Here is a 19,411-nt window from a genome sequence, read left to right on the forward strand (position 1 = left end):
TATTGCATTAGGATGGAAAGAAAAGGATAAATGGAGCATGGAAAAATGGAATGACTATGTTTTTGAATATATACAGTCTGATATATTTGAACTGGTAATGACAGAAGATACATGGGAAAACAAATGTCAAAAGGTTATGAATAAAAGCACAAGTTATAGGAATTGGATAGCATGGGGGGGAAGCCAACCCAAGCATCCAAATTAGAATGAATAATCTGTGCACATGGTTAAAGATCTGAAGAGAGAACAAGTTTTTTGGGGGAGGGGTTAAAGGGGAGGGAAGAAGGGGGGATTAGGATAAATGAATAGGGGCAAAAGTATATACAGTCATACCTCGGGATAAATACACTTCAGGTTGAGCGCTTTCGGGTTGCGCTCCGCGGCGACCTGGCAGTAACGGAGCGCGTTACTTCTGGGTTTCGCCGCTCACGCATGCGCAGACGGTCAAAATGACGTCACGTGCATGCGCGGAAGTGCCAAAATGCAACCCGCGCATGTGCAGACACACTGTCGCGTCTTGCGTTATGTTCAGGATGCAAACGGGGCTCCGGAACGGATCCCATTCGCATCCCAAGGTACCACTGTACTGTTACGTATAACTAATAAGAGGAGGATTTTGATGCATGTTATTGTTAGATTTTCGATTGAATGGGGGGTTTTTTTGCAAGTTATTTGACATCCCTGGATGAAAGTGTGAGTATAAAGAATGGGGGGAAAATAAAAATAAAAATTAATATCAATAACAGCAAAAACTCCTGACAAAACTTTCACCAAATACCCCAGTCCTTTCTGGGCAGCAGTTCTTATGAAGCCTGCCAGGCCCCACCCTGGACCAGGTGGAGAGAGGCAGGAACAGGACCCTCAGGCTCCCAGCAAGTCAGACTTCACTATGCTGCACAGCCAATCAGATTTGGCTCTGGTGACATCACTGAAGGCAAATGAAGTCAACTGAGAAGCAAAGCAAAAAGAGGTCTCTGCAAAGGAGCAGGAGAACAATTCCAGATGCAGAGCTAAAGACATCCAGCCAACAAGGGACTCGTCTTTTGAAACTGCCAATGAAGTTCCTAAAAAACAGGGAGCCGTTTCAGCCCAGCCCTATTATATATAATACTCGCTGTAATGGATATATTTATTGCCGTGTCTCGCAGCTGATATTGAATTTATTGAATATATTGCTGTGATTCCCCCCCCCTTTTTTTACCATTTAATTTACTAAGAATACAAAGGTTTGGTCTACAGGACCCAAGGGAAATCTAGGCAACACTGAGCAAAATCCATGAAATTCAATGTAGCACACTAATCATGAAGGCATTATAGTATTAATTGCTATAATGTTATACTTCTAATCCTATCTTATACACCACAGCATGTAATTTCATTGGGGAGAAAGAGAGGGGCGAGGAGGGTGGGTGGGTGGGGGAGAAAGAATTGAATTTAGCTCAGTTGTGTAACTTAATAGAGTAGTTTGACTCCTACATAGCCGGGACCGCGGGGTTAATGCCGCCCGGAGAAATCCGCCAAGGGAGGCGCAGGGACAAACAACTTCTGACACCCACGTGGGTGCCTAGATGTCGGATTCCTTGCTTTTTCAAGAGGTGCCCAGGCCACATAAACGATAATTAGAATTCGTTGTAAAGATGATTTATCAAGTCTATCATTGTGCTTGAAAAGGCTAGGTCACCCATGAACGCTGATGAAATTTCCAAGATCTCATCCCCGGGGATTTCATATTTTTTTTCCCCTTTTGCATCTGCTGCCCTTTGAGATTGGGGGAAATGGCCCCAGGCAAGCTTCTCATTAATACCAACCGGAAAAATATAAGCATTTTGTCAGGCATAACATTTTCCTCCACTTGTCTACCTGACACGATCAGACCTTTAAATAACATGATAATGGGAAGCACATGAATGTCCACGAGTACATTTTCCCGCTTGCTGTTGAGTTCCGCCAAGCGGAATGCATTCCCTAAGACAGAGTAATAATTTAGTACGGACAGTTGTTGATTTTTATATATATACCTATTATCCTGGAGACTTAATGGTTGCAGTTCTGGACCTTCTTACTTGGAGATTAGCTCCCTCACACTCTCTAGAACTTACTTCTTAGTGCACATGTACAGGGGTTCTCTGTAAGAGATATAAACAATTGTTTATTTTCTTAAAAAACTATTGCGGTGTATCAGGTGACCTTGGGCCAAGCGCTCTCAGCCTGACTTACTTCAGAGGGTCATTGTGAGGATTAAATGGGGAGCAGAGCAATGTCCTCCTTGGAGGACAGGTGGCATATAAATTTAATAAATAATAATAAATAATAATTTTGTGTGTTTGTGTGTGATCAAGCAGTTTACAAAATAGTGCTTATGTCATATTCAAAAGGATGGGAAGCTTCAAAGGATGGACCTAGATCATGTTATCTAAATGATATTTCGATTATTCATTAATACTGACCCTCTTGCAGCTAATGGAAATGTTAAGCATTGCTGTTCACAGAGTCATAAGAGCTGGAAGGGACCCCGAGGGTCACCTAGTCCAACCCCCTGCAATGCAGGAATCTTTTTGCCAATGTGGGTTTCAAACCCACGACTCTTGAGATTAAGAGTCTCATGCTCGACCAGCTGAGCTATCCTGTTCATATGGTTTTGATTATATAATAGTGTTGCGTATTTTATTTTAGTTCGCTCCATAAAATTTATATACCACTTGGTTGTAGAGAAAACCTCAAAGTGGTTTACAAAAGAGATAAAACCATAAAATTGTTACTAAGAAATTTGCAAGCACAATTTAAAACAAACAGAAAGATGAAACCAGAAGAGAAAATAGATTAAAAACCAATTAAAGCTTTCTGCAACATCTGGGTAGGCTTGTCCAAATAAGAATATCTTCATCAGGCACTGAAAAGAATGCAGTGAAGGCACCTGCCTAATATCAAGTGGCAGGGAGTTTCAAAGTGTCAGTGCTGCCACACTAAATAGAGAACAAAATGTGGGGGAAATCTGAGAAACGGGGAACCCAGACAAGTTCATTCATAGTTAACAGTAAATGTAATTTGAAAAGGATCACCAATGAGCAACTCTCTTTTAAAAATTGAACGTACCTTCTACATGCCAAGCAGTTGCTCCACTACTGAGCTGTGGCTCTTCCTCGAATTCCAGGGATAAGAAGCATCAAGGAGGGGGAAATGGATGCTGCTGCAATTTACCGGTTTAGTTGATTAATCCACTAGATAACATGGATCAGTGTGATTCCTCAATCAATAGCTTAACATATGTGTGTCATTTGGGTCTCAGCTGGAGCTGTCCTATCTTAGGGGGCTTGGCTAACTAAACAGGCTTGAAGCTTGAAGATGCACCCCTAGAAAAAGCTCAGGGCCTGATCCCTTGCATGTTAAAACACAGAATGTGCACATATTGCGCTCCTGCGCAGAGTACACTTCCAGCAGATTCAGGAGAGCCCTGAATCCCTTTGCCTTCCTTGCCTCTAATAATAATAATAATAATAATAATAATAATAATAATAATAGGAGCACAAGACGACACCTGCCCCTGCTCTGCACCAGAGGTGTAGGAAGGGGGCGCGGGGTGTGTGGACTGCCCCGGATGCCATCACTGAGGGGGGTGACATACGGCGGTGCCCAGCCACGGCTCCCAAGCCTACCCCGAGCCATCAATGTGGGCGGGTGGGGGAGGTGACAAACAAAAATTCTGTACCTGGTACCCACCTATGCTATGCTTCTGCTCTGCACTCAATCAGAGCTCAAGATGGGAACAAGCAGTGCTCTTTTCAAGAAAAACAGGTGTCGGAACTCACCATGAAGTTGTTATGGTAAATCGCCAGGTAACTTGAGGCAGCCCTGAACCAATACCGGTTTGACAACTTTCACCACCCACAGAGGTGCTAAAAAATATGGCAATCTGTCTCCCTAGCTGGTTTGGGGGGGGTCACCCCTGATTCTGGAGCAGGTCAGATAAATGCATCTCTGCCTCTCTCGTTCTCTTAGATTCAGGCGGATGACTAGGGCATCCTAGTCTGGCTGGACAGCTTAAAAACCACGGCTGCTACACAAGAGATGGATTGAAGAAAAGGACATTTGAATTGGCCCATGGACGTAGCCAGGATTTTTGTTGGGGGGGGGGAGAACCTCAGTTAGCAATTGATTTTTATTGTTTGGGGGGCAGCTGCCCCTCCCTGCCCCCCCCGGCTACGCCCATGAATTGACCCCACCCTGGAGCTTGACAAATTGTGGCTAGGAGTGGTTACGAGCTTGGTGGAGTCACAGATCTTTACAAATCTACACAGATCTTTACAAATCTACACAGATCTACACAAAAAGTGTAGACTTGCACATGCTGATCAGCTTCTGTTAATAATAATAATAATAATAATAATAATAATAATAATAATAATAATAATTTATTATTTATACCCTGCCCATCTGGCTGGGTTTCCCCAGCCACTCTGGGTGGCTTCCAATAAAACACTAAAATACAATAGCCTATTAAACATTAAAAGCCTCCCTAAACAGGGCTGCCTTCAGATGTCTTCTAAAAGTTTGGTAGTTATTTTTCTCTTTGACATCTGGTGGGAGGGCGTTCCACAGGGCGGGTGCCACTACCGAGAAGGCCTCTGCCTGGTTCCCTGTAACTTGGCTTCTCGCAGTGAGGGAACCGCCAGAAGGCCCTCGGTGCTGGACCTCAGTGTCCAGGCAGAATGATGGAGGTGGAGACGCTCCTTCAGGTATACCGGACTGAGGCCGTTTTAACTTGAGATGTTTGTTTCAGACTTTTCAGAACTACATGAAGGCAAGAAGCGGGGGGGGGGGGCGGAGCACTCCCCCAACATGGTGCCCACCTGATAGATGGCAGAACTGTGCTCTGGCTGAAAAAAAAGACTAGACAGAAAGTAAGGTTCAAGCTAGATGCAGGCAGAGGTTCCTGGCTGGAACACAGAGCTCTGATATTGCTTGAGCAAGAAGCAAAATGAGTCTGAGTCCTATATACCGGTAATAACAGCATAAGCATCCTAATAGTTTGACTCCTGGAAGATGCCTCTGCTCTCACTGTTCCATCTGCAGTGGCATTCTCTGAGTGAGGACAGCAGTGCCCCATTCTCAGAGAGGCACTGGTCCTGGAGGGATCCAATAGCAGTGCTTCTGGGCAGTGCCTGAGTCCCCTTCCCGTTCTTGTTTGGAGCCCCCGGCTGCATCACCTGAGGAAGAGGAATCTGACTCCTGGACTCTGACAGGCAGCGTCAGGCAGCAGAAAGGAACATTTTAGGGAATGGGAAGCCTGTGCTCAGAGACATATTCCCAGCCCACCTTTTTTGTTGCCATGCTGGAGCTTGAGAAATTTGTGTGGAGAGGGTGCATGGAGGGGGGAAATGAGGAGAGTGGGGGGGGGGATATTCTGCCAAGCCCCATGAAGAGTCCTCCATGTTTAGATGCTGCAACTGCGCTCAAGCTGCAGCAGGCCGCAAGTAATTTGGCAACCCTAATAGAACATCTGGAGGCCTGCCAAAGTCTGAGCCTGATCTCTTGCCGCGGGCTCTGTAATATTTATGTGCTCTGGATGGATTTAAAAGCCAAGGGTTAAGCTGATTTTATTTTATTTTCTGATAGGCTGTGATATTAAACATCCCTTAATGGAAATGTAATTGTGTTAGGTTTGCCTTTGCAAAGAGGGTTGTTAGGGCAGGGGTAGGCAAATGATACAATGGGATCTAGTGGGAGATCACTGGATGATTTGCTGTAGATTGTGACTCCCAGTTCTTTTAACGATGTCAAAGACAAAAGGCCCCCTGCACGACTATAGCAGGCTGTTATAATCCTTGTAGTTATTCTAATGCAGATGTGGAGGTTCTGTTTTATTTTGTTTACAATGTGGCATGTACCCCAACAGGCCAACTTGGCCCCACGACCGTGGGTGTCCAGGGCCGTGGGTACTGTGCAGAGTGCATGGCCCTGGCACTGAAATTTGTGGGTGCCTGGCCCCTTCATGGGGAATTTTGTGGGTGCTCAGGCAACCAGAGGCCCAGGAAGTTGGCACCTATGCACCTCGATCACTGAGTGGACAAAGATTCCAGGTGTTCCACTACTGACTCTGAGAGCCAGCGTGGTGTAGTGTAGTAGTTAAGAACGGTGGACGCATAGTCTGGTGAACCGGGTTCGCTTCCCCGCTCCTCCACATGCAGCTGCTGGGTGACCTTGGGCTAGTCACACTTCTCTGAAGTCTCTCAGCCCCACTCACCTCACAGAGTGTTTGCTGCGGGGGAGGAAGGGAAAGGAGAATGTTAGCTGCTTTGCGGTTCCCTAGGGTAGTGATAAAGCAGGATATCAAGTCCAAACTCCAACTCCTCCTCTACTTCTTCTTCTTCCTCCTCCTCCTCCTCCTCCTCCTCCTCCTCCTCTTCTTCTTCTTCTTCTTCTTCTTCTTCTTCTCCCCAGGGTTTGGTTTCCTTGGAATGAAGGGCAGAGGAGACTGTTTTTAGGATATATGGTTTTATTTCCACATACCGGTATATACAGCCTGAGCAGAGGATGGAGAGCTCACAGCATTAACACTCCTGGCCTGACTTCAGTGGCTGCCGATTAGTTTCTGGGCCCAATTCAAAGTCCTAGTGTTGACCTATAACGGCTCAGGACCTCAATACCATAAGGATTGCCTCTCCCCATATGCACCAACCCAGACCCTGCGCTAGTCATCTGAGGCCCTTCTCTATGTCCCTCATCCCAGAGAGATTCAGAGGGTGGCAACTATAAAACGGGCCTTTTCTGTGATGGCTCCCCCATTGTGGAATGCTTTCCCCAGAGAGACTCACCTGGCACCATCATTACCTGTCTTTAGATGCCAGGCAAAAACATTCCTCTTTACCCAGGCCTATGGCTGTTAAATAATCTACAGCCTGTGAAAGTGTAGGGGAGAGGACTGCTATTATAATGACTACTTTATTATTAGGCTGTCTTTCAGCATGCTTTTTATTATGTTTTTATAATTGATGTCTAGACAGCATCTTAAAAAGCAGAGACATCACCTTGCCAACAAAGATCCGTATAGTCAAAGCTATGGTTTTCCCAGTAGTGATGTATGGAAGTGAGAGCTGGACCATAAAGAAGGCTGATCGCCGAAGAATTGATGCTTTTGAATTATGGTGCTGGAGGAGACTCTTGAGAGTCCCATGGACTGCAAGAAGATCAAACCTCTCCATTCTGAAGGAAATCAGCCCTGAGTGCTCACTGGAAGGACAGATCCTGAAGCTGAGGCTCCAATACTTTGGCCACCTCATGAGAAGAGAAGACTCCCTGGAAAAGACCCTGATGTTGGGAAAGATGGAGGGCACAAGGAGAAGGGGACGACAGAGGACGAGATGGTTGGATAGTGTTCTCGAAGCTACCAGCATGAGTTTGACCAAACTGTGGGAGGCAGTGGAAGACAGGAGGGCCTGGCATGCTCTGGTCCATAGAGTCACGGAGAGTCGGACACAACTAAACAATGACTAAACAATAACAACAATAATTGATGTACTGTAATGTGCTTTTAACATTGTACACCGCCTTGGGATCTTTTAATAAAGTGCAGTATATAAATCAAAACAACAACATAATGATAATAATAACACTCAGACAGATCTTGCTTCCTTCTTGGGTTAGCAAGGAAGCCCAAATCACAGTTTTGTGTCCAGCACAGTGGGAGACAAGCCCCTGTCTCCCTGGCTTACCAAAACTCACAACCAAATTCTGTTCTACCTTGTAAGGAGATGTTGCTTCCAACTAGGTGTGGAGGGTGAGGAAAGTTACCCCCATTTATAGCAGCAGGAAAACGTATTTGGGCACATAAATGGTGGTACTTAACTGGCCAGCTAAGGCCATTATCTTACAAAGAAACTGGCCTTGCCAGTTCAACAGATTCTAACCTCACAGATCTTCATATTGTTAGGATTTATATCCTGCCCTTCCTTCCCAAGCAGCCTAGGATACAGGATCACAGGTGTGAAAGGGAGCCACAGGTATTATCCAAGCTGTCCCCCCACCAAACCTACAACAATAGGATATTTTACCTGCCCATCACCATAAGGTCCCAGGGTGCGTGACAACAATATAATGCAGAGTTAGAAAGACCAAAACAACAGTTACAATCTTCCATATGCAAAGCACTGAACTAGGAGTTTCACCGCAGAGTTGTGAATTTCACCTGAACCAGGAGGGGCTTTGAGGTCAGTTTTCCAAGCTAAGTATTGGGATAATGCCTTGCCAACTTTCATGTGGACCTCATTTTCCAGGAGCATTCAAATGCAAAAGCTTTTTCGACTCGCCAGGCTGCAATGTCACGGGCAACAAATTGAAAAATCCCTGCTTCAGTCCGTTGGTGAAGGTCAGGGGGAAGCAGGCCTTGACAGTTGCCCTAATGAAAGACAGTTGCTGGCAATCTTTTGCTCAGTTGTCCATGGCAGGGAGGCACAGGGATCTCTGCGTTGTGGCGCTTCTAATTTCCATCTAATTTGCAAGTCATAAAGAGAGAGGCCATTTGTGATCCACGAGCTTCCATTTAATTTCTTGTCACCCTAATCATGCCAGTTTAACCCTCGCTCGCTTGCCTGAGTGCCTCGCACGCTTGGCTGTTCCACTGCCTTCTCCTGCAAATGTTACGCCTCCTAAAACGGCGCTGGGTTTCCGTTCTCCCTCTTCTGCAATTTTTTAAAAACCCTCTACGGTCAAATGACACTGAAATTACCTCTGATCGGATTGCCTTTGTGCTGCAACCTGGAAGGACAGGCGAGAGCAAAAATGGCAAAGACATGGAAAGGATTTCCAGAGCACTTGCAGTTCTGATAGTTCTGAGCTTGTCTTATCCGCCAGATATTTTTGGACTACAACTCCAATCAGCCCCAGCCGGCATGACCAATGGCCAGGGATGATGGGTGTTGTAGTTCAATGAGATCTGGAGGGGACTATGCTAGCTAGCCCTGATTTATCCTCAAGCACTACAATAAACTGAGGACTGGACTAACACTGGCCATTGCTGGGCACACAAGGCCTTACCAGGCAAGGCAAGGCATTCAAACTTTTGACAATTTCTCCAGACAAATGCTACAAAAATCTCCGCTTCCTGGTGCAATAGTGTTGGGTCATCCAACTAAATCCCCAGGGGCTGACTGATTGAAATGTTGACTGCTTAGAAGAAGCAGAATGATACAGATGTCACTGTGATGATAAAATGGGATAACACCAAAAGAGGATGTGGGAGCTCCACAATCATTTTAAAAAGTGATGCTTCAGAATGGTTCCAGTTACAGATAGGTAGCCGTGTTGGTCTGCCATAGTCAAAACAAAACAAATTCCTTCCAGTAGCACCTTAAAGACCAACTAAGTCAGTTCTTGGTATGAGCTTTCGTGTGCATGCACACGAAAGCTCATACCAAGAACTGACTTAGTTGGTCTTTAAGGTGCTACTGGAAGGAATTTGTTTTGCTTCAAAATGGGTGCTTGATCAACTATCTACATAATTATATGGCCATTTCTTTGCGTCTCTTGCTCCCCATATAAAACTGACCGTATCACAGAAATAGTGGGAAGGATAGTATGTGTTTCAGTGCTGCCCCCTACTGGCTGCTCTCGGGAAATAGCTCCACGCTCTCTTCTGGCTAAGGCATGCAGGCGTCTTCAGGACTTTGGACAGCTCCACAGGTTTTTCGGCGCTGCCCCTGCAGCTGCTGCCCTTGAGGGAATCGATCGGGGCCGTGGAGGAAATCCCACCCCCATAATCAGCTGGAGAATTTAATGACACAACAGCCATTCGACCCCCATAACCCAGAGAGAGCAGAGCGCGACAGAATTATTACAGACAATCAATTACATATCTGCGTCCGACATGGGGTTGGTCGTTTACATAACTAGCCGAGCGAGAAGAGTGTAGAACAGCTGAGCACATGCTGGGAGTTGCCATTTTTTGGTCCTAAATCAAATCCTTGAAACTGGAAATATTTTTTTAAAAAATATATTTTTATTTATTTTTACATGAATTTTCCAAAAAAAAAACCATACAACATATTTTCTCATCTTATTCAGTGTTTTGGACTTCCATCAACCACATCTGAAGATTTTTCAATCTTTATCACTTAATCTGCATTTCATTAATTTCACTATTACTTTTAATAGCCTTCACTGAGAATCTCTGATCCCGCAGGTTTCGAATCCTTCCTGTCATCTTCTCTAATTCTGCATAGTCCATTAATATTTGTCTGTCATTCCTCTTTCGTCGGTAATTCTTCTTGTTTTCATTTCTGTGCCAATAGTACTCTTGCTGCCGTTATTGCATATAAAAACAGTTTATTATCCTGTCTATTAATATCCTCCCCTACAATGCCAAGTAGAAATATTTCTTGGGGGGGGGGTTATAAATGTATATTTCAACATCTTTTTCATCTCATTACATATCATTTCCCAGAAGCTTTTCACTTTCTTGCATTCCCAACTGGGCACAGCCTTGATCTAGCCCATTAGGGCATTGGCAAACCTAAGCAGAATGCAATAATTAGAAGGCTTCCCAGTGGATCATACACCCCCATGCCCAGCTCAAAAGAAAAGGATATCCTATGTCTGAAATAAGGCCAGGTTCATAGAATCATAGAATCATAAAGGACACCCAAGGGTCATCTAGTCCAACCCCCTGCAATGCAGGAATCTCAGCGAAAGCATGAGATGTGACTGAGCACCTGCATTGCATGCAGAAGGCCTTGGGTTCAACTCTTGGCATGTCCAGGTAGTGCTGGGATAAACCACCACCTGAAAATCCTGGGGAGAATCTGCCAGTCAGTGCTGATGATACTAAGCTAGATGGAACAAGAGTCTACCCTTGGTATAAGGCACTTCCCCACGCAAAAGGAGAAATGCACTGCCGACTGACTCCTAAAAGGATGAAGTGTGTCTGTGCGCATGCATGTGCTTGTATGTGTTTTCTTCTCTTCCCCTTGGATAGACCAACCACCCTCTGTGTTACAAGGGTTTTAGCAAGCCTGTAAGCAGGGTAAGGGATGCGGGTGGCACTGTGGGTTAAACCACAGAGCCTAGGACACAGAAGGTTGGCGGTTCAAATCCCCACGACGGGGTGAGCTCCCGTTGCTCGGTCCCTGCTCCTGCCAACCTAGCAGTTCAAAAGCACGTCAAAGTGCAAGTAGATAAATAGGTACCACTTCGGCGGGAAGGTAAACGGCGTTTCCATGCGCTGCTCTGGTTCACCAGAAGCGGCTTAGTCATGCTGGCCACATGACCCGGAAGCTGTACGCCGGCTCCCTTGGCCAATAAAGCGAGATGAGCGCCGCAACCCCAGAGTTGGCCACGACTGGACCTAATGGTCAGGGGTCCCTTTACCTTTAAGCAAGGGGTAAGGGATGCAGATTTAAAGGATGGGCCATAGGTCAGTGGCAGAGTCTCTGCTTTACATGCAGAAAGATGCATATTTAATCTCTGGTATCTCCAAGTTGGACCCGGAAAGACCCCTGATTGAAATCCCGGAGAGCTGCTGCCAGTCCGTGTAGACCATACTGAACAAGATGGACCAGTTGCCTCCCTCCATATAAGGCAGCTTCCTTCGTTGCCAAATGTTTTGAGAGCCGAAGTGGGCAGGGAATCATTGCAGAACAGCCAGAGCATAAATACAGGCAATTTGATATATTTAAAGTGATTGAATTATATCCGTGAGCAGATAGGCAGATTACTGCATCTGTGTTTTTCCTTATAGGCTAGCGAGATGACATTTCTCTGTTTTTAAATTAAAGGTCAGAATCCAGATAGGCAGCTACATTATTCTTCAGGAAGCCAGGCTACCACACTTAACGCTTCTGAATACCAGTTGCTGGAAGGTGGCAGGGGGTGTGGTGGCGACAGGGTGCTCTTGTGCTTGGGTCCTGCGTTCGAGTTTCCTACAGGCACCTGGTTGGCCACTGTGGAAGAGGATTCTGGACTAGATGGGCCATTCGCTTGGTCCAGCAGAGCTCTTCTTGTGTTCTTAACCTCTAGTATATTTATTTTATAAAATTTATATACTGCTTGACAGTTGATTAGAGCATAGTGCTGATAATGTCAAGGTTGTGGGTTCGATCGCCATATGGGTCAGCTGCATTGCAGAGGGTTGGACACAATGGTCTTTCCTTTTTTGCCAAACAATATTTATTAGTTTTCCAAATTTTTGACAAAACGATGTCAAATTACATCAAATTTAACACAATTTCCCCCCAAAAAAAGTTGACTTCCTGCTCATTGTCCTAGATGCATCCCTACTTTCCCTCATTGCTGCTTAATATTACGGATTAGATGATCCTCAACATAGCTTCCAACTCTACAATTCTCTGATTCTATGAAATTGCAACAAGTAAATAAAAATGTGCATTATGCAATTTCTTCAAAAGCAAGAGTCAAGGATTTACAGCAAGGAAGTTTCTTTTGTCTCATCATTGCTGTTAATTTGGAAAACGGGGCAGGGAAACTTCCAATTTCTTCCAAGGGAAGGTTCAACAGAGAAGGGAGAGCAAATGCAACGCCGTTAAGTCTCCTTCAGTCCATTGTGGTGTACCTAACCCTCATTTATCAGCAGGTGGCGCTATGCAGCCAAAAACGGATGTCGGGGCGGGGGGAGGGTGAGGTTGGAATGAGATACATAAAGTAGCTTTTGTTTTAACCGACCTTGAATTATCTATATTATATACACGTATTTTTAGAATGGAAAGGTTGTCTGTAGATAGCTTCAGATGCATAACTGAATGAGAGAGGGAGGGAGGGAGGGAGAGATGTCTAATAATAATATTATAATAATTTATTATTTATACCCTGCCCATCTGGCTGGGCTTCCCCAGCCACTCTGGGCGGCTTCCAACAAAATATTAAAATACAGTAATGCATCAAACATGTCTAAGTGTTTCTGGTATTGTAGAATGGGTGGGGTACCTTCTATTCCTATTCCAGAGTTGGTGGTTGACTGCACAGAATTAAGTTGGAACCCAAAATCATAGAATTGTAGAGTTGGAAGGGACCCTGAGGGTCATCTAGTCCAACCCCCTGCAATGCAGGAATATGCAGCTGTCCCACACGGGGATCAAACCTGCAACCTTGGTGTTATAAGCACCACACTCTAACCAACTGAGCTGAAGCCTTCCAGATGTTATTAGACTCCAGCTCCCATCATCCCCAGCCAACATCATGGCCAACAGGCAGGGATGGTGAGCGATGGAGACCATCAACATCTGGAGAGCCACAAGTTGCCCCATCCCTCGTGTAGAATGTATTTTTGGTAAATGGTGCTCTAAGTATGTTCTATACTGGTGGTTCTCAAAGGGTGTCACAGGAGATGAAGGCAAGTGTAGCAGGATGATTCAAGGACAATCAAAGACTCATTGAAACATTTTAGCATACTATAGTATAACACAATATCAAAATATATATTTTTATTTGCAGAATGTGGATAGGCATTGTGGTGATCACATACAGGGCCCCTGGACGTTTGACGGTCTATTGACCCTGCGATTGCTTTTTCCGCTGCCACCACCCCGTATCTCATGGGGACACACAGAGTCCAGTCAGTTGTTAACATAAACGAATAATCAAGTTTATTTTTAAATGCAGGAACAAGCTTATGGTTTCAGTTAATTTTTCTCTTGTCCGTTTCTTATTCTTAGTTCCTAACAACTCCAAACTGATTATTCCAACTATCTATCTGACTCCACCTAACAATTCCTCTCACTCTCTCACAATACAACTCTACCAACCCACACCTAAACCTCCCTCTTCCTTCATCAACTCCCAAACCTCAACTCAACTGACTTTCAAAACCTCACACCCTATCTTTTACTCCCCCCTTGCATTCTCACTGGCCAATCACATCACACCTATTTTAACCCTTTCCTTATGACCCTCCTAGGAGGCAAACGCCACAGGCATCTTTTTCAAAATGACAACAAGAGAGTCAAATGATATTGAGGACAATCCTCAGTTGTGCTTTGCAATGTATTTCTTATCAATAAAAAAAATGGTGTTCCACAGGTATGTTTCATAGAGCTGTAGAGCTGGAAGGGACGCTAAGAATCATCTAGTCCAACCCCCTGCAATGCAGGGATATGAAGCTGTCCCACACAGGGATCGAACCTGCAACCCTGACGCTATCTGCACCACACTCTAACCAACTGAGCTATCCAGGTTCAAACATGCTATGCAGTTTGACTCTTATTCCCATTGAACTCAGTGGGGCTTATCCATGAGTAGAGATAGACAGACCGGATTGCATTGTGGTGTGAGCAAATTCTGAAAGTGTGGCCCTGATTTTTAAAAATGGTTTGAGAACCATTGCTCTATGCCTATGCTTTCAAAAATCCCCAAATCAGTAGTGCAATGGTAAATTCCGAAACTTAAACACTGTTCTTGACAACTCTCATACCTGGACAGACAACTCTCCACCCTGGATAGCCATGCCCCTTCTTAAGATTACACAACAAAAATGAAATTTTGACCAATTTTTAGACACTGTGGCTTCAGTTCCAAGCCTTTCCCCCACCCTCCTTAGCTTAACATGGGGCTTGATGAAGAGCTCTTGTAGACCCAAAAGTTTGCTGTCTATTTTGTGACAATTTGCTGCCCTTGTGGATCCTGCCGCCCAAGGCAGTCACTTCACCTTGCCTCATGCATGGGCCAGCCCTGTCGAGTATTATAGCATACAAACCATTTTCAAGGGCAGCCACCCAAATAGTGCATTGTAGTATACACAACATAGCAGCTTAAGCTATAGTCAAACATGTTGGTTATTAGTTAGGAATCGGAATATTCAATTAGAACAGGACTTATTACTCTTCAGAATTCATTATTAACAAAGATGCTGGCCATTTTCTAAACAATTGTGTTCTACATATGCCAGTTTTTGACTTTGAGTCTGTGGGTGTTCCCATTTCTCTGGTGAGATACCTAGCTCATCAATTTGTAAGGAATGCAAGCCACTTTATAAGCTACTCTCTGAAGACATGTCGGGATTTTACGAGGTGTTTGGGACTCTCAGTCCTTGCCCAATGCAAAGTCAACCTACCGCATCTGGCCTGGTGTCAGGTGGAACACTGATACACAAGCCTGTAATTTTAGGAGATAATACAATGGCGCTCCATTAATTTTGGTTTCTGTGATATCAGTTTTATCTCACCAATGTGACTCCATGGACCCATAAAGAGGTTTCCTTCAGTAATTATCGAGCCATGAAAAACATCGTGTCAGTCTTCAATCCATGTGCTCTTTCAGTCACCATTGCCCAACTACTTTCCGTATACAATCTTTTTACAAAAGGTGAATGCGGGCGGGCAACATTAACCCTGCTGTGTGGGAATCCCTTGCAGGCAACCGCATTGCCTGGAAACAGACAGCCGAGTTGTGTATCCACCAGAAGAGGAATGACTGCTGGGAGGAGCCCAGAGAGAAGAAAGGCCATGGGGCATTTGCAGCAACACGAATGGGCTCCTTCATCTGCCCCAGCTGCAACAAACCATGTCTCTCCTGCATCAGTCTCTCCAGCCACAGGAGGCACTGCAACCTTCCAACATCTTGACTTCACCCCCAAAGGCACATTCCTCCATTGTCTCACAAGACAGACAGGTGTCAACAATGCCTTGCTTTTTCCCCCTGATGGGACTCAAGGTGGCTGATGGGAGTTGTAGGCCAATGATGTCTAGAAAGCACCATGTAAACTACTCTTGCTCTAGGTCAAGGTTTCCCAAACTTGGATCTCCACCTGTTGTTAGACTACAACTCCCATCATCCCTAGCTAGCAGGACCAGTGGGCAGGGATGATGGGAACTGTAGTCCAGAAATAGCCAGAGACCAAAGTTTGGGAAACCCTCTCTAGGTTCAGAGGCAGCAGGAGTGCCTACTTGAATAAAATGTTGGGGGTCCAGGTAAGCACTACCCCACTTTACAGATCCCAAGACGTGGCACACACATACCATTTGAATGGCAATGCCCATTAACTGGGGAGGGGGCTCAAATATTTTATGGGGAGGCCAAAGGGACCTCAGTCCATAGGAGTTGGCTTCCAGTGCTTCTCACATGGACTACCTCCCTCTCAGGAGCAACTATGGAAGAGGGCTTGTGGGCTTCCTTTAGGCATTTGGTTGGTCACTGCTGGAAATAAGATGGCGGACTAACGCCACTCCACAGCTGGAGGCAATATATTTCTGAATACCAGTTGCTGGAAACCTCAGGAGGGGAGAGTGCCATTGCACAAAGGTCTGATGCCGCCTATCTCCAGTCTGTTGCAACAGGGAGGTTCTTAAGTTCTGTTCCATCCCCAGTCGGTCTTGTAGACATGCATGGGCAAAGCTGTCATTATCATCAACAAGGCTACTAAATTCATTAAACAGTTGATGGCGAATTGGTTTTAGTCCATCCTTAAACAAACAAAGAAATTGAAAAAGATCCTAACACATTGGACGTGTGACTGCAACATGTAACATTTGATGAGGGGTTTCCCCCCACCCTATCGCTAAAGCTGTCCAGCGCATGAAATGTGGTAACTAAACATTATTTTTAGATTTATTTCTCCTTGTCATCCCAAAGACTCCAGATCTACTTTATGATGCTGTGAAGGTTAAACCGCTTATGGAAGGGGAAAGGAAAACTCTTCACGTAGGGCTGCCATAAAAACGTCAGGGAATTATTTCTAATTTTAGCACCCTCTGTGCTTTTAAAGCTGCTTCTCACACTGTCAAGGCTTTGTGTTTTGTTTTGTTTTGTTTTGTTTTTAGGAGGGGGTGTGATAATTCAAACACACACACAAAACAACCAGTGCTGGAGAAGTACCAAGTGTTGAAACAGTAAGAGCTGGTAGTGGGTCAGAGTTGGGTGGGAACATTTCAGTGATGGTTTACAGATCACCATGAAGCACAACTTGAGAGAGGAGAGGACATTCACATCTTCTGTGTTTCACTTGTGTGCAAGGTGTTGCTTTTGACATGCGGGTAGTAACCATTCCACCCGGCCGCGTGCTGAAGAAGGAGAGGCAGAAGCAAGACCTGACCAAGACATTTTGCTGCCTGAGGCAAGAGACAAAATGGTGCCCAATCCATTCATTCCATGTACAATGACCCCACTTTCTGCTGCTCTTGGGAGTAAACACTTAGGGGATGAAGGGCAGGGTTAGCGCTAGGCATAGCTCTGTCTGCCAGCACCTTGCGAGTCTTCCAGTCAACCAGCACCTGCCACCTGAAGCAGCCGCTTCCCTCGGCCCAACGGTAGGACCGGCCCTGAACAGCAGGGTCCATTCAGCTGCCACTTGGCTCTTCCCCACCCAGCGGCGGAGCATATACCCGCACTGCCTAGGGCGGACGCACTCCTGAGGGGGGCAGAGGGTGCCCTCCCAGGTGTGGGATAGCCGCTCGGGTGCACGGAGTGGCGTCTGTGCCCTGCAGCCAGGGGTGGAGCAAGCCACCCACAAGCGCGGAGCGAGCCGCCTATGGCGGGCCTTCGGCATGCCGCCCACCCGCGACTCCCAAGCCTCTCCCAAGCTGTCTGTGCTGGTCCTGTGGGTTACCCAAGAGGCGAGGTCCAAGTCCGGTCTGTGGTCAAAGGTGCAACGTGGAGGCAGTCCGTAGTAGCTGAAGCTGGGTGCAGGGCAGGGAGTCGGGCGAAGTCAGGAACAGGCATGCAAGCAGGGAGAGTCAGGAGCTCTGGCAGAAAAGCAGGACAGAGTTCACGCAGGAACTAGCAACCAACAATGTTGCTCCCACAACTTGGGACTGGGGCTGGCCGGCTTTTATCTGCCCCGAGGCATAGGGCAGCCCCGATCCTCTGGTGACTCGCCTCTCCTGGCCTGGAAGAGAGCACTCCTCCTGCGGGAACTTAGTTCCCTCTGTCTCTCTGCCCTGAGCCTCTGCAGCTCAGGAGAGGCTGGAGGGTTACCAGACCCAGAGGCAACCTCAGCTCCCTCTGATGGGGCTGAGAGTGGAGCACCTGCAGGCAATGGGTCCTCCATCACCTCATGAGCCAGAGCAGACTCAGCTGATGCCTGCACCTGAGTATCCAGCACAGGTGAGGACCCTTCAGGCTCAGGCCCCAGCCCCGGCTCAGCTGGTTCTGGAGGCAGGGAATCTTGTGCAGGCTGCAATCCCTCAGGTTCAGCATCAGAGTCCAAATCCCAGGCCATCACACTGTCAAAACGAAGGGGGAAGCGGGGAATGCTGCCGGCAAAGCAGCACAACTCCCCCCTCCACCAATGGCGTGGGGTAGGCTTGGGAGTCACAGGCAGGCGATGAGCCAAATGCCACACCCCTCAGCGAAGACACCTGGGGCAGTCCGCCCCCACCGCACCCCCTTCCTCTGCCCCTGTCCCCACCCAGGACTGTCTCCCTCCATAGGTAGCATGCAAAGCTGTCTTGGATCAAATCAGAACATGGCTCCATGTTCTGACATTGACAGACAGCAGCTCTCCAAAATTTCAGACACGGGATATTCTCAGCCGAAATGAAGATGTCAGGGACTGTACCTGAGATATGCTGCATGCAAAGCTGTCAACCCGTCTGGTCATTTTAACTATTATATGGTGGGTAAGAATTAGGAACTAGATTAAAGCATTTCTCCATTTTCTTCCCATTTTCTCTCTCCTCCCCCCCCCCCGCCCGCCACTTTTGCATCATGTCTATTAGACTGTAAGCCTGCAAGCAGAGATGTTTCAATCTCTGTGTAGCTCTTAGAAGTTAGGAGAGTAATTAATTAACTAACCTAGGAGGCACTCAAAGACAGCCACTGTATTAAGAAATCAACAAGGTTGTGAGATTCTTGAAGCAGGCAGATTCCTCCTCTCCCCTTTCCCATGCAAGATCATTTCCATGTTTTCATCATGGACAATTAAGAAGCTGTCAGGAATGCTAACATGTGCGTCTTTCTCTTTGCCAAACCCCCGGAAAAAAAAGGGAAAACTACTGTGTGTTTTCCTCAATTTCACTGGGCTTGTTTCAGCCTGCTACAGAGCTTGAGAAATACAGCTAGCAGGCCACCCTATGGTGACTCCCAGCAAAATTAAACTCATTATGCCATTGTTAACCTCACCTAACCTGTTTTTGATGTGAGACAGCGTAGTGGCATGACCTGTTCCAAGCAGCCTGTTCCACAGACATCATGATCTTCCAGACCAGCTGGCACAGGTCTTTTGGGAGGGGAAAAATGCTTTTGGGGAAACCAGGCTGCTGACTTGGATTTGCTCACACACTTTACTCTTGGTATTCACTTTGTGACTCAGTCTGTAGAACATGAGGTTCTTAATCCCAGGACTGTGGGTTCGGGCCCTGTGTTGGGCGAAAGATTCCTGCATTTCAGGGTTTTGGACTAGATTGCTGTATTGTTTTTAACACTTGATTGGAAGCCGCCCAGAGTGGCTGGGGAAACTCAGCCAGATGGGCAGGGT

This window comes from Podarcis erhardii (assembly GCF_964252035.2).
Source record: "Podarcis erhardii genome assembly, chromosome: 1".
Classification (NCBI taxonomy): domain Eukaryota; kingdom Metazoa; phylum Chordata; class Lepidosauria; order Squamata; family Lacertidae; genus Podarcis; species Podarcis erhardii.